This window comes from Pantherophis guttatus, chromosome 1 (genome assembly GCF_059756535.1).
Source record: "Pantherophis guttatus breed Tessera chromosome 1, ASM5975653v1, whole genome shotgun sequence".
NCBI classification, from domain to species: domain Eukaryota; kingdom Metazoa; phylum Chordata; class Lepidosauria; order Squamata; family Colubridae; genus Pantherophis; species Pantherophis guttatus.
In genome coordinates this window covers 251,612,759-251,635,955 of record NC_142063.1, presented here as the reverse complement: position 1 = coordinate 251,635,955, position 23,197 = coordinate 251,612,759, and the positions used below count along the sequence as shown (strand labels likewise).

Here is a 23,197-nt window from a genome sequence, read left to right as displayed (position 1 = left end):
ATCTATAGCTAGAATGCTTTCTCTAAAACAGGGTTCCACAAGGAACTAAGGCAGGAAGAACCTTCTCTGCAGGGAATTAAAGGAAATTTTAAAAAAAGAAAAACCTCCCACCTCAGCACTGCTTTTTCCCTCTCACTGGTTCATTAACTAAAATCCATACAGAAAGCAACCAGCCATCTTTTTGTTCTGTTTCAAGGTTGCAGGCACACAGACATAGTACACCATTCAGAAGCTGACAGAGATAACAGCAGGTAGACATATAATTCAAATGCCTATCAGAGAGCGCTTGCCTGAAAAATGCCAATTACAGTCCAAGAAGCGATGTCCAAGTACATCCCAAGAATTACAGAAAGCCAGTTCAGGTAATCAGCCAGTCAAAGGGTCACAAGTTAGAAAGACAAGCAGTTGTTTCCAAGAAAGGTTACAAGCAAAGCAACTGTCTAAATCTGTCAGCAGACTCATGCCTCATCCTTTGCCTAGTGAGGAGCCTCACTGAAGAATGTTGCTCTGCTTGCATCTGTTTATGCCTAGACATGAGACTTGGTGATTCTGCTTGACTCTGTTTGTGTCTAGACCTGAAACTTGGTGACTGTGCCTCATCATCTGACTGTTCAGGAGATGCCTGTGACTGATGAACCTGAATTGAGTTCTGGTGTATTGATTGAAGCCTGGGTGACAATCCTGGCTTTCTGACTGGCAATCCTTATTTATTTATTTATTTATTTATTTATTTATTTATTTATTTATTTATTTATTTATCAAGCGTATATAAGATAACAGGTAAAAGTATAAACATAATTTGGATACATGAAAAGAGTAAGTAAAAAAGGAATATTAGGACAGGGATGGTAGGCACGCTGGTGCACTTATGCACGCCCCTTACAGACCTCTTAGGAATGGGGTGAGGTCAGTGGTGGGATTCAAGTAATTTAACAACTGGTTCTCTTCCCTAATGATTTCTTCTAACAACCACTTTGCCAAACTGCTCAGAAAGTTAACAACCGGTTCTCCCGAAGTGGTGCGAACTGGCTGAATCTCACTACTGGGTGAGGTCAACAGTAGACAGTTTAAGGTTAAAGTTTTGGGGGTTTGGGGAAGAAACTACAGAGTCAGGTAGCGCATTCCAGGCATTGACCACTCTGTTACTGAAGTCATATTTTCTGCAATCGAGTTTGGAGCGGTTTACCTTGAGTTTGTATCGATTGTTTGCTTGTGCATTGTTGTGGTTGAAGCTGAAGTAGTCATTGACAGGTAGGACATTGTGGCAGATAATTTTATGTATTATGCTTAGGTCAGACTGAAGTCGGCATAGTTCTAAGTTGTCTAAGCCCAAAATTTGGAGTCTGGTGGCATAAGGTATTTTATTGCTGGGAGAGGAATGGAGGACTCTTCTCGTTAAATATCTCTGGACTCTCTCATCGGATCAATCTCTATCATCAGATTCAAGATTAGAATCAGATTCTGAATCATGGCTCATAACACTCTTCCCTTGCCATGTGCATATGCACAAATCTAGACTCCGTGCTTGTTCCCAAACAATAACAAACATTTCTAACTCTGCCAAGCAATCACAATGAGTTTGACCTCTGTTTAATAATCAAGGTGGCAACCTGTGCACACCCATCGAGTTGTGAGAATATTAATAAATAAACTGAATATTAATAAATAAAATGCTGCTTTGCTGCAGTGCACATGTGCAGCAAATCCGTTTGGAATGGAATTTCTCCTGGAGTAAACATACATGAGAATCATGTTTGCAAAGGCAGGTGGGTAGATGATAGGTATACAAGTGGCTTCAACCAACAAAATCCATGCCATCTATACCCATCTTAGGTATATGCAATACCCCTTGGTATACATATCTATCTTTATTTTGTTTTCTTGATTAGACTTAATAAATCTAATAAAGGCCTAATACATTATTTTGTTTTCTCAATTAGGCCTAATAAATTGTTATGTAATGTGGACATTTTCCCAAATGCAAGTAATACAATTACAGATATGCAGAAAAAGATCCAAACAGAGCTAGGAGAGAAAAGCCTAAAAGGAGAGAATTTTTTGAAAAAAAATAAATTTCCCCAAAGACTGATGCCATCTAAAGACACAAGTTATATTTTTATCTCTATTATACTACTGCTTGAACAACAGCTACTAGAATCAGATTTGGTGAAAATAATAATGTGTAGTGAAGTGTAGTGAGGTATCTCAAGTCATCTCACATTAGTAAATGTATTGCTAAAACTGCATTTCTTGAATTTCCTTGCTGTTGGCCCCATTCCTTCTCACAAAATATATTTTAACTAAAAGGGCAGCCAGAAGATGGTAATTTTCCATGACCTTTTGTTGCCAATGGGAAGTCTCCTGTAGGTTTCTCCACAAAGGTAGGGAGAGGTAGAAAAATGTAGCAGGTCTCTTTCTTTTGATTTTACGTGCACAGTTTGATCTACATCTACATAGCCAATCAGTTAACCCCTAGGCCAGTGATGGCTAACCTTTTTGCCATCCCGTGCCAGGAGAGGGGGGGCAGGGGAGGGTCGCGCGCGCATGTGCCCACATGCATGTGTGCGCAACCCCCTCCCCCTCCCCCCCGCTCCTGGCACATTATGGCCTGGTAGGCCCGTTTTTCTTTCTTACTTGGTTCCAGATCCTCTCTGTGTATCTGGGAACGGCGAAAACAGCCTTTCCCACTCCCTTGGAGGCCCTACGGAGGCTGAAAGGGCCCATTTCCCCACTCCCGGTGGGACAGGAAGTGACATTTTTTGCTGTCCCCAGCCTCCAGAACCCCTCTAGGAGTCTGTAGGAGCCTCTCTAGGAGTCTGTAGAAGCCTCTCTAGGAGTCTGTAGGAGCCTCTCTAGGAATCTCTGGAGGCTGGGGATAGGAAAAAACGTCACTTCCTGTCCCACCGGGAGTGGGGAAATGGGCCCTTTCAGCCTCCGTAGGGCCTCCAAGGGAGTGGGAAGCTGTTTTCGCCGTTCCCAGATACACAGAGAGGATCTGGAGCCAGGTAAGAAAGAAAAACGGGCCTTCCCCACCCCGCCCCCAGGTCCTCCAGAGGCAGGAAACAGCATGTTTCCCTACTTCTGGTGGGCCCAGAAGGCCCGAAAATCAGCTCGCCAGCGCACGCATGCGCCCCAGAGCTGAGCTGGCATGCCTACTAATATGGCTCCGCGTGCCACCTGTGGCACGCGTGCCATAGGTTTGCCATCACGGCCCTAGGCTCTGCCTTTATTATAGCCAAACCAAAAAACGTAGCAAGCTGCAACCCCTGAATTATTTAGCCATGATTCACATATTGTCTTAGAGTGAAACTGGATTTGTAACACACTTAATAGTAGGAGAAGAAAATGGAGATCATGTGCTTTAACATCTTTATTTGGTTGTTGCAATGCCATCTGTTTTATCAGTTCCCATCCATGCTTGAGTCTTACAAGACTTTGTGCAATCAAGATTCTGACTGAGATATGGGGGAAAATAAAGTGGAAGGCTGAAAGATCAGTCTATAGATCTAGTAATTAAAGTTAGTTAAGGAGGTGATACAGATTTGGAGAGGGGAGAAGGTGCCTCAATTTTAAATACTATAGATATGAAGCATGGCTCCTTATGAACACTGTACTATACATGGCATTTGACACCTATGACAAAAACCTTGAGGAAGGATAGCAAATCCATCATATTCTCTAGATGAATGGCAGGTACAGATGCCTTCTTTATAACCCTTCCAGATTTCTTTTCTCACACATTTCCAGTTCATTTTCACTAGTTCGTTTTTTAATTCTCACAATAATGCTCATGCATGTTTGCTGCTTATACTTGCCATTCATTGAACATTCAGTTTTATGTTGTCACATGTTATCCACTGTGTCAACAATCAATCAGAATAGAGTTGGAAGGGACCTTGGAGGTCTTCTAGTCAAATCCCCTGCTCAAACAGGAGACCCTATACCATTTCAGACAAGTGACTGTTCAGTCTCTTCTTAAAAACCTCCAGTGATGAAGCACCTACAACTTCTGATGGCAAGCTGTTCCACTGGTTAATTGTCCTCACTGGATTTCTCTTTAATTCCATGTTGCTTCTCTTAGTTTCCATCCATTGTTTCTTGTCCTGCCCTCTGGTGCTTTGGAAAATAAATTGACCTCCTCCTCTTTGTGGCAGCCCCTCAAATACTGAAATACTGATATCATGTCCTTCCTAGTCCAAAAAGAATCTCTAGACTAGTCAAATCCAAATCCTGCAACCGTTCTTCATATGTTTTAGTCTCCAGACCTTTAATCATCTTAGTTGCTCTTCTTTGCACTTTTTCTAAAGTCTCAACATCTTTTTTGTAATGTGGTGCCCAAAACTGGATGCAGTGTTCTAGGTGTGACCTTAATAAGGCTTTATAAAGCAGTATTTTGATTCTGTGCCTCCATTTATACAACCAAAGATTGTATTTGGTTTTTTGGTTACTGCCACATACTGTTGGCTCATATTTAAGTGATCACCTACTAGGACTCCAAGGTCCCTCTCACAATTATTGTTTTTGAGTCAGGTTTTCCCTAATCTGTACTTGTACCTTTGGTTTTTCTTAAGTGTAAACCTTGCTTTTCTCCACATTAAATTTCATGTTGTTGAACAGGGCCCATTGTTAAAGTCTGTCAAGATCTTTTTGGATCCTGAGCTTGTCTTCTGGGGTCTTGGCTATTCTTGCCAGCTTAATGTCATCTGCAAATTTGATGAGTTCCCCTTCTATTCCTTCATCTAAGTCATTTATAAAGATATTGAAGACTACTGGAACTAAGACAGAACCTTGTGATACTCCACTGCTTAGTTCCCTCCATGTAGATGTGGTATCATTAAGGATTTGTTGAGTACAGTTTGCCAGTCAGTTAGAAATCCATCTGGTGGTGATGCTGTCTATCCCACATTTTTCTAACTTACCAAGAAGTAGGTTGTGATCTACTTTGTTGAAAGCTTTGCTGAAATCTAAGTATAAAGCTATACTATGTCCACAACATTTCACTGATCTACTAATTTAATCATTTTATGGAAGAATGAAATAAGATTGGTTTGGCATGATCTGTTTTTAACAAACCAGTGCTGACTTCTAGCTATAACTTTATTTGTTTCTAGATGTTCACAGATCTGTTTTTAATTAACTTTTCCAGTTTCTTCCTGGGTATTGATGTTAGGCTGATTGGTCTGTAGTTTCCTGTGTTTTTTTTCTTTCTTTCTTTTTTGAAGATGGGAATTACATCACCTCTTTTCTAATCCTAGGGTAATTCCCCAAATCCAGGGTTTCTGAAAGATATGGTACAATGGTCCTTTGAATGATTGTATGAACTTGGAACATACCCCTTCATATTAGCCTCATTCCTTAACACACTAGTAGTTAACTCAAATAAATCAAGGAGTCATGCCTATTTTCATAGCTTTTACTATCAAATATACAGCATTTATTAAAGGCTGGAGTTTCGGATATGAAATAATAAATATATTGGCTTGGTAATAAATAACTTGACAATAGATAGTGTTGTATCCCAGGTTTTAATTTCCTATTAAGTATAATTGTATAATATTCATAAGAAAACTTGACTCAAACAACATTTGTAATTGGCTCACTAAACTATTAAGTCTGAATTACAAACTATAATAATGTTCTCTAGAATATCTTCTATATCCCCCTTACCTCATGAAGACATCCATGCTTCCATGGAATCATATCACAATATATTCTTGTTTCTGATTGTCTGCTATCCCTTATTTTCTTTTTCTAAAAGTGTAGATAAACAATAGCACAAAAGCCGTAGAAGCAGAAACAATGCCAAAAAAGGCCTCTTTGGAAAAAGAAAACCCTCAGTGTATTGGATAAACATCAGAATGCAACCATTCAATCACGCCAGCAATGCAAATGATGCAGTTGCCGAAACACCAATTCAGTTATAATCAATTCAGCACAAGGATAATATGAATGTTATTGCAGCTTCTAAGAACTGCAAAGTAATCAGTTTGATGGCATCTAAGCGTGTTTCTGGAAGTCTGAGGCCCAAGGGGAAGAGGAGGTTAAAGGTGTTTGTCACAATGTTTGTAATATTTTCCTACATCTGCTAACCTTTGAGGAATAGGAAATGTATTAAATAAGTAACCTGATATTTAAACTATGGAGGAGCTATTTGGTTTTATATGTGTGCGTATATGCCTTCAGACCTTACTTATAATTACCCTGCAAATAGCATATTTGGAGCTTGTGACCTTTGCAGATGGAGTATACTTGAAATCCATGCCTGACTGTAATCTCACACAACTACTTTCTAAGCAACAAACTTCTATGTGATTAGAGATAGATGATAGATAGATGATAGATGATAGATAGATAGATAGATAGATAGATAGATAGATAGATAGATAGATGGAAAGATAGATGATAGTTAGATGATAGATGATAGATAGATAGATAGATAGATAGATAGATAGATAGATAGATAGATAGATAGATAGATTATAGATAGATGATGATAGATAGATGATGATGATAGATAGATAGATAGATAGATAGATAGATAGATAGATAGAAGATAGATAGATAGATAGATAGATAGATAGATAGATAGATAGATAGATCACTTTCTGGCTATAGAAATTAAATTCATAGTTCTATAAGATGCAGTCACAATATGTTTTATTCCTTGGGGAAAGAGACAGGAGTTGTTTCTCTCACTCTATTTCTATGTGACAATAGTTATGACTAACATTATTAAACAACCTTAATGACTACATGGCGCGTTTGATCAAATATCCAAACATTTACTATTCCCTGTAGCAAAGCTTAACTAGGAAGCTGATGGAGATGAGTGTATATGCAAACGTATGAAAATATCACCCCAGTGGCCTGAAGTTAATGCAAGTCAGGCCATATTTGCATAATCACAAAATATTTCATCTGTGCATCCATACAGCTTCTTTAAAAAAAACATTTGGTGACCTTATTTTATAGCATAAAATGGCTGAAAAGGATTGAAAAAAGAAAAAAGAAATCCTTTCCTAGGTTTTTACAGGAAAGGTTTTTTGCAAATATCACAATATGTTACAAAACACAATGAGATTATAGTATTTAATGATGTATAGGTAAGGTATGTTGAACCCAGCAGGACCTTAACTTCTAAATAAAGACCTATAATAGATCATACAGCTAAACCAGGAATGGAAAGAAATTAATTTGATACATATTGTAATGGAAATTTAATTTTGCATTTTCAAAATAACACAATAGTCGTCCAAATTTTGCTCATTTCTAAATGTTGAAAATCTGTTCATCAATAAAAGGAAAAGATTATTGGAGATAAGATTGTTCAGGATGCAAATCCTAAAATCCTTGGGGAAAAGCAATACTTTAGGAACATTTTTAAAAAGTGCATTTGGCCCCAACTATGCACAAACATACTGTAAGTCTGCGCACTTTTTTAAAAATTCAAACTAATCCAGAAATTGGACAAACCAACAGGAATAATTTTTAAGGAATGAAAAACTGAGAGGACGAGTTGGAGCCACTCTAAGAAGTTAATATCTTACTCTAAAATCGTCCATAGGTCTAAATTAACTTATTGCCCTTTGGACTCATCTCTCCTTTTCAAATGGGAATGGGACAACTCACCATAGCCGATTTGCCACGGGGACAACTCGTCACAGCCACTGTGGGACAACAACTCACTGTGGGACAATTTAACAATTCTATTGAATTATTTAAAATAAATTAAAAAATATTTTAATTTTTGCCATTCACATTTCATTCTCTCTCTCCTTTTGCATCCTTTCTTTAATGATTCTGTTCCACCATTTCTTTGATATTAGTGTAACTCTTGTCCCGCAACAAGAAGTCCGGCAGCAAATTGGCCGTGGCAAATTGGCTGTGGTGAGTTGGCCGTGATAAGTTGGCTGCATAAAATTGTCATAGACCTTTTTCAAATTTCAGACTGCATGTTCCCCCTTTTGCCTTTATTGAGTACACTCTCAAGAGGAAAGAAAAGTAAGGGAGAGAAGGAGGAAGGTGATAATACAGAGCACACAGTGTATTCACCACTGCATATACATATAAATAAGTTCTGCATATGTACTTGAATAAATGATTCATGTTTTCTCAAATTGGTTTATTGGAAAGGGCTCAAGTCTCGCTTGTCTGATCATTGTCTTGGAGTGACTCTCCCTGCTACTTCTCAAAGGGACTCCTTATGATTGCTACAATTCAAACCTTTAAATCCTCAATTTCTTTCACAAATATGCACCTAGTAGAAAGGTATGAGCCAGGGAGCTTCAACCAGGGACCATGGAGACTGGACAAATGGAGAACATTAAAAAGGTCTTGAAGTTTTCTGACCTCTATAACCCTCCTAAGGCAATTCCTTCATATTTTGCTCTAATTATTGTCAACCACAAATAAAAACACATTTTCTTTGAGGAATCTTGAAATTATGAAGTAGTAAGAAGTAAAAAGTAAATGAACACCTGAGCTAGTCAGAAGGCACAGCTCCAAACCTTTTGAGGATCTGAATGTCTTGTTCTTAAGACCAGCTGGGGGAAAAAAAAACTATATAGGGGTGTGTGAATCCTTTTGAAGAATCTTTACCCAAAAGCTCATGAGATCCTAATATGAAACACATTAAAAACCTAAGGCTATAGAATTGTTGTGCTGGATCAGGCCAGAGACCTATCTATTCTAGCATTTGGTTTCCATGGGAACCAACCAGATGCCAATGCTAAACCAGCAAGCAGGAGGACAGCAAAGTGGCCTATTTCTAGTTTTGCTCACCCATAATTAGTATTTGGAGGCGTGCTGCTTTTGTTCCAGAAGGCAGAATTTAATGATCACGACTACTAGCCATTAATTGTTCATTCTCTATGGATATGTGATGACCTTTAAAAGTTGCTCAAGCTAGAGACCTTACTACCTTTTCCTGCAACAAATTCCCAAGTTCAAGCAAGCATTCTCTCAAGAAGTACTTCCTTCAGACTTTCTTAAATCTGACGTAGTTCAAATTCATCAGATTGCCCAGAGGTAGGTATTATGAATAAGAATTTCCTTTTCTGTAATTTTTTAAAAACAGGCGTATTCTCACCCTCCTAATTATTGGACATTTTCATTATCCTAACCTATTAGGTTTTGTCAACTAACTTAGATAAGCCCTTGCTCCTGTTTCCAGATCAATGATTAAAAAGCTCACTACCAATACTTGGTGTTGTGTCTATAGGGATGACTCGGAAGCCAGGCCTTTCAAGTCATAAACTTTATTAACCAGAAAGAGCAACACAACAAGTGGAAAAAGAACAGAACGCGAACGCGCGTCCTGACAGCTCCTTAAATAGCGAGCTGTCAGACAGCGGCAACCAATTAAGACCCAGGCAATTCCCGCTACTTTAGTTGCTGCGCGTCTCCGCCAATCCGAACCTGCTGACGACACAGCCTGTTCGAGAGCGGTCGTGCCGGCGGGGACTTAACAATTGGGGCACTCACTGTTCATTCCTTTCCATTGTGAGGAATCACCACTTATTCCTACTCTCTTCTTTCTGTTCTTTCTTCTCTTCCTCCTTGAAACAGCCCTGCTATATATCATTAGCCTTCCGAAAGTGTAAGGTCAGCTGAGACTAACATAAATCTTTCTTAGTACCTACACTCCATGTGACATAACAGCCTCCTTGACCCGGTAGACATTCCGATTTGTAAGCACTTATTCTAGTAATTGCAATCATTTCAAGGAAATAGATAGTAAAATTCAATAATTTGCCACCTCCCCCCCTTTGGGGTATGAAGAAAATCACCCTATTATCATAGCAAAGTAAAACAATGTACCTTTATGACTTGGCATGCTGATGCTGGCATGCTGATCACTTTCGTACAGCAGACAAGAAGACATCGGCCAAGTTCCTTTGATGTCATTGTATTCTTTACCTATGGCTGTAAACTAATTATTCAATTACTCTGTTTGAACCTTTTGGCAACAGAGCTCTAGCTCTTGCTGGGAGCCTAGTGATTACTGTATTTCTAATAAAGAAGCACCGGTTTATAATTCTCCACTCAATTTGGCTCAGTTTCTTTAAAGTAAGAGTTTTCATTTATTTTTAACCACTTACATTTTGTTAAAAAAAAAGAAAGAAATCCTCTTCTCTTATGATTGCTAAGTTTTTCCAGGTATCTTAGTAAATCATCCTGCCTTTATCTACATAGAATAGAATATAATGGAATAGAATAGAATAGAATAGAATAGAATAGAATAGAATAGAATAGAATAGAATAGAATAGAATAGAATAGAATAGAACAGAGTAGGGTAGGGTAGGGTAGGGTAGGGTAGGGTAGGGTAGGGTAGGGTAGGATAGGACAGGACAGGACAGGACATGGAAGGAACCTTGGAAGTCTTCTAGTCCAGTTCTCTGCTCAGAAAGGAGACCCTATACCATTTCAGATAAGTGACTGTCTAGTCTCTTCTTAAGAACCTTCAGTGATGAAACACCCATAACTTCTGAAGACAAGCTGTTCCACTGGTTAATTGCCCTCACTGTTAGTGAGTCCTCACTCACTTTTCTCCTTAATTCCAGGTTGCTTGTCTCTTTGATTAGTTTCCAACCATTTTTTCTTGTCCTGCCCTTGATTGCTTTGGAGAACAATTTAACCCCCTCTTCTTTGTGGCAGCCCCTCAGATGCTGGAATACTGCTATCATGTCACCCCCTAATTCTTCTTTTCTTTAAATTAGCCAAATCCAAAACCTGCAGCCATTCTTCATATAGTTTAGTCTCCAGGTCTTTGATCCTCTTAGTTGCTCTTCTCTGAACTTTTTCCAAAGTCTCAACATCTTTTTTGTAGTATGGTGAACAAAATTGGTTGCAGTATTCCAGGTGTGGTCTTACTAGGGTTTTATAAAGCAGTATTAATGTTTCACGTGATCTTGATTCTATGCCTCTGCTTATACAATTACCTTAATAAAAGTATTTTTTAAAAAAAAATCTCTTTATTAAGGTAATGACTTTAGAGGCATTAGAAGAAAATTCTGTTGGTTCGTTTTCCAAGCTGGGTCATGAATATAAACACTCTGGGAAACTTGCTTGATATGGAGGATAGTTTATTTGATAGCATAGTGAACTGTACAGGTCCTGAAGGTGGCCATAAAATCAGAAAACTGAGAACAATGACATGTATAGTCTTATTGAGGGGTGTGTTGATCTGAAGTGTTTTTGCCCTGGGGATCATGTGAAAAGGTTTCTACTTTTCTAAGTCTGTAATCTTCTCTAGCTGTGGAATTTTTTGAGGGGTATGATGTCAAAGATCTGGGGTTGGATGTTGTGATTTAGGTTTCCATATTGTGATTTATGGGATCTTGCTTCCTGATTGATTTGCTGGTACTGTCTGACTGTTCTTTGTCAATTTCAGCTTTAAAAGATTTTAAGTGGTTTTTGTAACTGTCCATGTGGCCTGGGAAGGCTTTTGCCTATGGAATGTGAGCAGTGGTGGGTTGCCCCCAGTTTGCATCAATTCTATAGAACTGGTAGTAAAACCGGCGGGAGGCTCCGCCCACCAACCCTGACGTCATCAAAATGCTTCTGCACTTGCGCAGAAGAGCATGCGGCCCGTTGCAAACCGGTAGTAAATGTAAATAGAACCCACCCCTGAATGTGAGAAAAGGGTTAGTGTGTGGTCTAGTTAGCAGGTGTGTCATAGAGGGGTGCTTTTGTTTTTTGTTTGCCTTCCAACAGAGAATAATACCATATCTCACTACAGCAGATACAGCCAACCAGGTGTTGTCTGAGTTTTTGGAGTTCCACACTCATGGCTCTGTGACAACAATGATAGATACAGAATTCCAAGAAATTTGAAAGCAATAGATGTCTGTCTTTAAATGGCTTTACTAGAAAATCCAATATTTCCCTCAACACAGACCTTGAAAAAAGAATTGTGGAATTACATAATAGAATTTTGACCAATTTGTCAGGTTAAAAGGGATTTACGACACTCCAGGTCCTAATCCTCCACCTTTTGTGGATGATTTTTAAGGAACAGAGTATCCCTTAGGGAAGCCACACAGCTCACAATTGCATCAAGTACAGAAGCTTTGTGTGAAATTCACTTTGGGCTGTATTTATTTCTTAGAGATAAGGGATAGATAGCTAAGACCCATTCAAGAAACGTCATAAGATTCATGACAGAGAACAGAATTAATTTTTACTGCTTATTAAATGAAAACCTGACAGAAGGAACCACGGAAACTTCAAAAGAGCAAAATAACAATAACTATACATAGTGTAGCTAAAAGCAAGTTCTGATACCGCATACTAGTCAAAAGATTCTAACCCTTAGATTTTAATTCCACGCCAATAAAAGAAAAAAAAGATCTTACCCATGTTTCAGCACAGTTAGGGAAACACTACCATAGATGTTACATGTTTTCCTTATATTGCGTTTCAAATGGAGTTTCTGCTCTCAGAAAGATTTGTAAGCAAAGCTATCGAGGGAGACAACTTTAAAGTATTTCCCTGGAAGAGGCCATTCAAACTCATGGCTAAAATTCTAACTTATTCCACCCATCCCTGTGACTTTTGCCTGTGTTGTTATCTAAGCCTGGTTGTTGCTAGATATCACAACTAAGTTAGCATGCTGTGTTGTCATACATTTCTTATCAGAATGTGGGAAAAAGTGCCTGCTTTCCATGAAAAACCAGCTGTTCAACTTAAGTTGAGGCATTAAAAAATGGCTGTGGAGTTATCCTTTTAGGAAAATATTCTGATATCCCCCTCAAGGCAAATCATTAGTATAAGTGTTGATAATTATTATATTTTTATGAGTACAATTATAAGTTTAATAATTGTTGTTATTATTATTATTATTATTATTATTATTATTATTATTAATAATAATAATAATAATAATAATAATAATAATAATAATAGATATTAATTAAGAGTTTGCATTTGACAAGTTAAAAGGTCTCATTTCACAAAGTGTCACTTCAACGTAATAAATTTTTATTTTTACACAGGTTGCCGGTGCAACTCCATGAAAGGTAAAATTGATTTCTCTCATTTTTGAGTTAAGACGTTCATCTTAGGCTCTTGGTAGATTAAAGAATTTCAAGTGGCAAATTTTCTTCAAAGGGTACAATATGTTGTTCTAACAACCAACAATTGAAATATACTTTTTTTCTCTTGGTGCAAAATCTGTAATTATAATATCTCAAAGGCAAAAAGTTAGTTTAAGCACAAAACAAACTTTTAATTAAAATTGATGATACTAGAAGCATTCTTGGTAACTGAGATCATTATATTTTCGTAAAAAGATAATGAAAAAATATAATTTCTACCAAAATATTGTGGAAAGACATGACAAGAGATCAGCGATTTCCTTAGAAAACTGGATCAGTTAACCCATTTATGAGTGACATTCCAGCATTCTTTAGAATGGATACTGCAAGTCTGTAGAGATTCTCAGTCATCCAGAACATGGTTGTCCCAAAAGTGCTTTTTCAGGAGGCAACTGGACTTTCTTGTTTTTTCTTTGAAGATGTTTCGCTTCTCATCAAAGAAGCTTCTTGGATGAAAAGCGAAATGTCTTCAAACAAAAAACAAGACAGACCAGTTGCCTCCTGAAAAAGCACCTTTGGGACAATGGATCCTGCATTGCCTGTGAAATTCGGCAAATTCTTAAAACTGTCTCCTTTCTTCCTTGTGCCTTTACCTTGAAAGAGATGCTGAGCGGAGTCAATGTTAAAAAAAAAAAGTTACCTAGGGCATACATTAGGAAATACGTGAACTGTTTCTCCAAATGGAACATTATACAGGTGCAATCTAATCAAGAAACATTTGAGCACTGAAATTGCATTATAGAAAGCAGAGAATTGGAATGGCAAAGGCACTAGGTAAGACAGAGGAAGCCAACCAATCCCAGCCTCTGTCAAAAAATGAATGTGTGTGTATTCATCACTGTGGTCGGGAAGCAGAGGAATACAAAGAGGATACAACACTTACTGAATTACAAAGGGACTAAGACAGAGAGTGCATTGTAATGAATGCCGTTCTAAATCGGCAACACATACTTTTAGATTTTACATTTTGGGCTTGCAATTAAACTTCTTGCTACTCTTACAAACTCTGCCCATGCTTGTTTACTCATAAGTAACTCGCACTGTGTTGAATGAATTTGCTTCCAGGTTCATCAGTTTTCAACCTTCATTAGCTTAAATGGTAAGTTTGTAGAGCGAAGCTTTAGTTTATTTGCTTATGGATGACAAATTTAATCAGCTACAGCATTTTTTTTCATCCAAAAAGCTGGGATTTAGGATTCTTTATTTTCTATTACAGGGAAGTTGAAAATATTAAATATGGGTTTCCTTTCTGACAGTGAATAAAAAAGTATATGTTGTTTCTGTTTTCTCTCAATAATACATAAACTGCAGATCATTTGGTTATATGAAAATGAATGTAAGTCTAATAAACTGGGTACTTAAAAACAGGAGTGAAATTCAAAATTTTTCCCTACCAGTTCTGTGGGCATGGCAGGGGAAGGATACTGCAAGGTCTCCATTCCCACCCCGCTCCAGGGGAAGGATACTGCAAAATCTCCATTCCCACCCCACCCCAAGATTTTCTTATTTCATCAAGCTGGCCTGGCCTAAATCTTTTCCCCTTTTAAATTTTAATTTGTTTTTAAATTATTATTTTAAATTATTGGGTATTTTAAATTTGTCTCAGCCAAATTATTTAATTCGTTTTTATTCTATTTTAATTTTTTTGTATTTATGTGTTTTATTCTGTGGCTGTTCACCGCCCTGAGTCCTTCGGGAGTAGGGTGGTATATAAATCCAATAAAAACAAACAAACAAACTCAGCCAGAGGTGGTATTTGCTAGTTTTCCGAACTACTCAAAATTTCTGCTACCGGCTCTCCAGAACCTGTCAGAACCTGCTGAATTTCACCCCTGCTTAAAAGGCAGAGAAAAATCATCAAAAATACTTTTCAATTAATTGTCCTACATCTACTGAAAAGCTTGCGTTATAGAGGCTATGTTGATGGCCTTGCTTTGTGATGGAAATCAAATAAAAAAGGAGAAGAAAAGAAGAAATCTGGCAAGGGAAGTATCAGAGGAGATATATGAATAGCTGTGAAAAAAGGAAACAAGTTTTCTCAACAGTACATTTGAATCTGCATTGGAACTAAAGTTGCTTCCCTTTTCTATATTGTCTAGATTTGCTGCTAAAACTAGTGGAAAGTTTACATGGTTCTATTGTCTGCTAGGTCTGTTGTATTGGTTGTTTTCATCACATTTTGCCAAAATATGGAGTAGGAGAAGTGCAAAATTCCAAATGGCGGCTACACACATGGAATGACACCCATTACACATTTTAAATTTTTTTAAAAAAGCAGATATTTGAGAATTATGCAGTCATAATTGTCCTTTTTAAGCTTCCCACAAGTGCCCTATCTTTAATTATTTTATTTTATTTTTTGTTTAGCATATAATTCCCCCTCCTGTCTGCCCTCAAGTCTTCTAGTGATTCAGATTCCACCTGAATTCCAAATTACATATCTCTTTTAAATCTTGAAACCCTATTTTGAATAAAATTATTGCTATTTCTTACCAGTTCTTCTAAGGAGCATAGTGGCTCCAGGGTTAGGATACTGGGTTGGAAATTAGCTAGCCTATGTTTGAGATCCTGTTGCAATATTTTCAGGATCAGACTCAATAAAGATAATAGGAGTTAGAGCTTTAAATATATTTCTTTTTAATTATGATAGGCATTCTATATTCACTGAATATTCAAGGTAGAAGCGACGAGAATGGTGAGAGTGGCTCCTTATATATACAAGGGGTGGAGCTAGGAATGGGAGTGGTAAGTTATGAATACATTAAAGTCCAAAGAATAAGTTAACCTCTGATGTTCCATATATACATTATTTACACATTGGAGAATAAGGCATTTACATCTGACAAATCCCCCTCTAAATGCCGGTTCGTTACACAACACCAATTACATTCTGATTCAGGACAATATAATACATATAATTTAGAAGTTAAATATTTGTGTTGTTTAGAAGGTAAGGGTTTTGTTAATATGTCAGCTAATTGTTCAGAAGTATCGCAATGTATTGCTTTAATGAATCCGTCTTGAGACAGTTGTCTCACATGCTTAAACTTTATATCAATATGCCTGGACCTTTGTCCAATTGCATCGGATCTGGATATTTCAATGGCCGCTTTATTGTCTTCATGCATAATAAATGGTAAGGTGGGTTTCTTCCAAACATCAGTGATCAGATCATTGAACCATACAAGGTTATTTGCAGCTTTGGACAAACAAACATATTCCGCTTCTGTAGTAGAAGTGGCTACTAGTTCTTGTTTACCAGTATACCAGTAAACTGGACAATCATTCAATAGAAAAACATAACCAGAAGTACTCTTTCTGCATGATGTATCACCAGCCCAATCTGCATCAGCATAACAAGTAATTTTTGGTTCTCTGTCATTATTGGGTTCCAACATTAAACAAAAATCTAATGTACCCTTCAGATATCTTAGAATTCTTTTGACAGCTTCCCAATGATACAAGGTTGGTTTACTAACATATCTTGACAATAGATTGAGAGGTAATGCAATATCTGGCCTAGTCCAATTAGATATATAAAGGAGTGAACCTATAACTGATCTGTAAAATGTGTTGTCTTTAAACTCAGGGGAAGATTCATCAGTGTTTCTAAGAAAATCAGTTTGCATAGGGGTGTCACAGGTTTTAGCATTATTTAAGTTACATTTGTTTAGGAGTTCGATGATTTTATCTTTCTGTGTAAGTTTGAATCCCCTTTTAGTTTTGTTAATTTGCACACCAAGGTATTTATTCACTTTACCCAGAGATTTCAGTGAGAAGTGTTCATTTAACTTATTTACAAAGATTTCCCTGCTCTCTTTATGCTTTCCAATGTATAAAATATCGTCCACGTAAATTAATACAAATTCAATATGATCATTACTCTTTTTTACAAAGAAACAGTTATCAGCAGTGGTGGCGTTGAAATCCATGGTCTTAAGTACTTTTACCAAGCAATCGTACCATCTTTTGCCGGATTGCTTTAATCCGTACAGACTCTTATTTAATAACCAAATTTCGTTCTTATTAGTGTATTGACTGTGTGGTGCTCTTACATATATTTCCTTATCTAATTTTGCATGTAAGTATGCGGTCTGTATGTCATATTGGAATACGTCCAGATTGAGTGCAGATGCTACTACAAGGGCTGTTTTGACACTCTCTGTTCTCACTGTGGGTGAATATGTATCAGTATAGTCTTCTGGATATTTTTGTGCATAGCCTTGTGCAACTAGTCTAGCCTTGTATAAGGTATTGCCTCCTTCTAAGTTCTTAATTTTATAAATCCACCTGGTACCTATAATTGTTTTATCCTTAGGTGCGATCGCAGGTGTGAATACATTTAATCCTTGTAAACTTTCCATCTCTTTTTCCATAGCTAGTTCCCATTTTTCTCTTTCTTCATGTGGAAGTTTCAATACTTCTTCATATGTATTAGGTGTTATTTGTTCTCCATTCATATGCATTATGTAATCTTTGTATTTATTTGGTATTTGGTTTCTATTGTTTCTAATAGTTCTTTCAGGCTTGCTATGGTTATCATGCAAATATCTAGCTTCCTTTTTTGTTAATGTGTCTGTCTTTATTTTATGCTGACTATTAGTCCAAGTTTTGGTTTTGTTCTTACTTTTGTTAATATTTTGATTTTCTGTTGTTCCTTCCTCGCAAGATATCGTATCTTTACATTTATTAGGAAATATTTCATTAAGGTGCAATTTTGACCAATTGGCCTGTTCATGGAACACAGCTGTTCTGGATACTATAAATTTGTTATTACTATCAATAAATCTGTACCCTTTGGTTCCAGTTTCGTATCCCATGAATCTTAATCTCCTGGATACGTTTTCTCCCTTTCTCCTCAATTGTTTAGGTATGTGTACGTCTGCAGTGACTCCAAATATGTGCATGTGTGATAATTTGGGTTTTCTATTGTACATCACCTCATATGGTGTCTTATTCACAATACTGGACCAGGTTCTATTTTGAGTGTAATTCGAATAATGTAATGCCTCTGACCAAAATTGTTTGCCTAAACCAGCATCCTCTAATGTGCACCTAATCATGGTTTGTAGTGTGGAATTTTTCCTCTCTGCAACTCCATTTTGAAATGCAGAAAAAGGATTGGACGTGAAATGTAACATTCCTCTATCCTTTAACCATTGGGAGAATTCTTTAGACATGAATTCACATCCCCTATCTGTCATAATTTGCTTTATTCTGATATTATGTTGTGTTTCTATACGTTTGTAGAATTCCTTAAATTTCTGAAATGTTTCATCCTTGTGCTTTAATGTGTAAACAAAACCATATCGGCTGTAGTCATCCACTATTGTTAGGAAGTAACGTTTTCTATAGGTAATTGAGGGACTTAATGGACCAACTAAGTCCATATGTACCAAATCAAAAATATTGTTAGTTGATCTGTTAGATTTTTTTGGTCTGGGACTGGTTTTTAGTTTGGTGGACTTACATACTGAGCATTCCAAATAATTTTCACAATTTTTTATTTTGACACCTTCTGCGTGTTCAGTCATTTTTTGTACTACAGGAAAGCTTGCATGTCCTAACTTCCTGTGTAAGATGTGAGCACACTCATCATGAATTGGTTTACCTATTTTTGGTTTCTTTTCCTTGTATGTATTTTTGTGATCATGAGTTATTCTACACTCATCATTGTCACTGTTACTGACATTTTCATCATCTGCTTCAATACAATCTTCCATATTTGAATCAATGTTATGTAAACATCTTTCTTTAGTTATCAGATAGGGTAGACCTCCTTTTATCATTACAGTACCTACATTTGTTTTGTTCTTTTCTATAGTTGCTTTCCCCTTTGAGAAAACTATATTGATATCAGATTCTCTGCTTAATTTTATGGCACTTAGTATGTTGTGAGGTATTTCTGGGATTAATAATACCCCCTCTATTTTCCCTAGACCAGGCAAGGTCACATTTCCTTTGCCTAGTACTTGAACCTTTTCTTGATTAGCTACCTTTATCACAAACTTATCTTCTATAAATGAAGATAATATACTTTTGTTGTTGGTGGTGTGATTTGTTGCACCAGAATCAATAAGCCAATTGTTATTCTCATCCTGCTGTGTTCTGGTGCTGTCTTGTTTATTTAGCCCATTCAGTGACCCAGATTTCCTCTCTTTTGAATTTTCTCTACCCCCTCTACCTTCTTTGTAATTTGGTGGGCTTCTATATTTGTGTCTATCTGTGGAAGATTGTCTGTAATTATATTTGCTCCTATATTCTGGTCTATGTCTCTCTCTTGAGACTTTGGGGCAGTCTCTTCTACTATGTTCCCTGGATCCACAATTGTAGCATCTAAAGGCCTCATTATGTTTATCTTGAAAGACTACTTTCCTAAAAGGTTTGTGGTCTGTTTGGTTACTGGATCGATTTTTTCTTGAATTGTCTTCTGCTATCAATTTGTTAGATAGACTTTCTATGGATAAATATCCCAAATTAATGGTATCTAAGTGTGACATAAAGCTATCCCATGATGGATCAAGTGAATTGATAATAACACTTTTCATTGTTTGATCTGAAATCACTTCCCCCCTCAATTGTAGCTCAGCTCTTATTTTGTTTAGATTTATCAAATGCTCACTTATAGAAACCCCTGGTTTTACTCTAGAGGAAAAGAAATCCTTAGACATTCTTGTGGTTGTAGCTACGCTATCGCTGTGAAATAAATTAAACATGCATTGAATTATTTCTGATACAGTTAGGTTTGGTTTGATGCTATGATACATTGCAGGAGACACGCTAGATATTATTATGAAAAATGCTCTATGATGTAAACAATCTATTTTTAAAGTCCAAGGTCTTCTTGGAGGGCTAGTTATAAAGAATAGTAAATTTTCTTTCATGAAAATAACCTGAAGCTGTTGATACCACTCTTGTAAATTAATGCCATCAATTCTAAGTTTTGGGAAGTCACTGGGTAAGTTACCTACATTATTCTGTCCATTACTTACAACCTGGGGCAGTCCGTGATCTCTCAAGTGCAGGAAATTACAGAACGGCATTGGGATGCTTGCAATGAGTCTGCGCGGTTCTCTGGCCAGTTCAAGTCCTTCTGGGTCGTCTACGTAGTTTCGCACATGCGCGTTGCTCATTTCTTCTTTGGTGGCGTCGTGGAAGGTTCTCTCCCTTTCAGCTCTCTCGATCCGCTCCTCCTCAGATGAGTCGGTCTCTGGCTCGGTTTTTGGGGTTCTGGTGGTGGTGACGGTTCTTTTCTTCTTTTTGTGTGCGTTGGTATTCGATTTTGTCTGTGGTGTAGGGCGAAATCGGCATGGCTCTCTGGGCTCGGGCGTCGTCGCTTTCGAAGTCAGGATGGGAGCGTGCAGGTCTTGAGTCGCCGGTTTGATTTCTTGCTTCTTCGTAGATGTCTTGGTAATTTTCAGTCTTGGCCCAAAAGCAGCAAAAAGCGTTTTCATTGCTGATTTTACTTGAGATTTTGTTAAATCGTCTTCACTTTCTGATTTTGGATCATCTGAAGAGTTTGAGACTTCTTTCTCACTTTCTTCGTCTGATAGTGTTTTTCGCGCCAGAAATTTTGAACTGAGCGTTTTGATTGGCTCTGCTCCATTCTCTTTTGAAGTTCGTTGAAACCAAGATGGCTGCCATTCAAAATTTCGCGCGGGATCACATCTTTTCTTTTTAACAACTATTTTCTCAGTAGTCATCTCACTTACGATTTTTTGATCTTTGGGTTTTTCTTTAATGACGTTTTTCTCTCTCGCTGCTCCGCTGTTCTTCAGCATCTCCTGGAGGTCCGCGATGAGACTTTCATCATTCTTTTGGCTTTTTAGTATCTTTAATATCTCTGACCTGAGTTCGTTATTTTCTATTTCGATTTCTTTCTGGTCATTATTTTCACTCATTAGTTCTTCTTCTTCAGTGGTGTATTCTTCGGATTCTCTCGAAATCGCATTGGTGGATTCGTTGATCATCTCTTGATCAGTTTCTATTTCTTTGCTGTAGGCCCTGGTGTTGGGCCTATCTTTCTTGGACATTTTTAATTACTTATTGAGTCAATTAACCATCCTCTGCTACCAGCTTGTTGCAATATTTTCAGGATCAGACTCAATAAAGATAATAGGAGTTAGAGCTTTAAATATATTTCTTTTTAATTATGATAGGCATTCTATATTCACTGAATATTCAAGGTAGAAGCGACGAGAATGGTGAGAGTGGCTCCTTATATATACAAGGGGTGGAGCTAGGAATGGGAGTGGTAAGTTATGAATACATTAAAGTCCAAAGAATAAGTTAACCTCTGATGTTCCATATATACATTATTTACACATTGGAGAATAAGGCATTTACATCTGACAGATCCATGTGCTGTCATGGGATGTGGTGAGCTCCCATCCTTCGCTCCAGCTCTGCCAGTGAAATGAAAGGGGCATCAAACCGGGCATCTCCTAAACAATGATGATGTCACTAGCTAATCCTTTCATCCCAGAAGCACCTAGATGCTTCCAACATGAGTGGGATGTGACCAGTTCTTTTGCCTTTTTTCTGCTAAGGCTAAAGTTTGGAACTTTATTTCTGTAAGTACAAGAGTCACGTGTCCACAACATGGGGCTGTCAAGAAAGGTAAGATGGCAGTTACAGAAGCATAAAACCCATTTTTTTTGTATATGCATTGTATTCATGAAAGAAAAGGCTTTTATCACACCATCCTAAATGCCGTCTTGCTATTTTTTTATTCCTTTACCACTGAAGCCAACGGGAAAATATTCCTTGTACAAAAATTGTCGTACATGACCATTACATCTTTCTTTGTAGTTCCCAATCTTTCTTCAAATGCTTCAGATCAGCAGCATACTTTTCTGCTATCTTGAAGCAAAAAACACACACAAACAATGGAGTCCAAAGTCCAACAAGATCAGGAAATCAACTCCTCTGTAAAGCTAAAGATACTTTTATTGAGCTTGGCTATAATAACAGATTCTTGCGAATCCGATTGTGCTATATCTGCTCCTCCTCTTATACTTCTTTGATTAAAGTGATCTCGGTCTCAGGCACTTCTGAATATTATCTCAGTCTGGATTTTAAAAATGCATTTGCTTTTTTTTCCTGGATTGCAGTTACTGCAGACTGCATCACCATCAAGGTCATCTTTCTTACTCTCTGTGGGTTGATATGAGTTAACCATTTCAACTCCCACTAAAGGGGGGGGGAGTTCACTCTGGCTCTGCTCATGTGTATAACATGATTCTTTTCACCATTGTCATATCCACTTCAGTTCTCCCTTTCACATAAAAAGGTTGACCATCCTTAAAATGAAGAGCACCCCGACCAAAACTTTAAAGAGTCAGTTTGGTCAGAATTTTACAGATTGACAGGATGCCAAAAAGAGATTATAGGTTGAATACCTATATTGAATCTATTGTGTTAACTTTTCCATCCAAAGATCATTACAAATAACTATACATTTATTGCTCATCCCAAAGTAAATTAAAATATATTTCATGATTATGGCTGATTCAGATATCAAGTACTATATGGGTCTACTTCTAAAGACTCCAAGAAATATCTAAGATACAAATCATGATATGTTTCTCTGCCATGTTGCAATTTATTTTAAGTGTGACCAAATGTACTTGATTATGTTTTCTTGGCATGTTTATGGTGGATTTTGTGGATTCAAATTTGAAGAAGCTTTAATCTTCTTCAAATTTGCTACAGCAAATTCTATGTCCAGTGAGTTAGACCTTTCTCTTCTTTTAGAGTCTCAGTTCTCAATAATTGTTGCCATTGGTTGAGTTACATGTGTGAAGTTGTACGCACAAAATACAGTGTATAGAAGTCAAATAAAATGGCATCACTAACTGGATTGCTATCTTCTGTAATTTATACAGTAGTGACAGCTGTATAACGTGTGTGTGTGTGTGTGTGTGTGTGTGTGTGTGTGTGTAAGTCAGTGTTGACCCCTGATGACTGCCTGGACTAATCCCTGAAGATCTTCTTACAAGATTTTGGAAGTGGGTGCCATTGCCAGTATAACTTTAGGATACCATTAAGAAAATTCAAGGCAATTCAAGTGTTAAGTACACATTCTTTGTTTTTAACA

At 37.3% G+C, this 23,197-nt stretch overlaps 1 long non-coding RNA gene across 3 annotated transcripts in view; it reads left to right on the top strand.

Annotated features, from left to right (window-relative positions):
* The first annotated feature begins 8,757 nt into the window (after positions 1–8,757).
* LOC132712115 (uncharacterized) overlaps positions 8,758–23,197 on the top strand; it is an 88,455-nt gene continuing 74,015 nt past the window's right edge. For all 3 annotated transcript variants that reach the window (XR_015731413.1, XR_009622811.2, XR_015731412.1), the window contains exons 1-2: positions 8,758–9,027; positions 12,997–13,020. This is a non-coding gene — a long non-coding RNA (uncharacterized LOC132712115). The remainder of the gene's footprint in view (positions 9,028–12,996; positions 13,021–23,197) is intronic.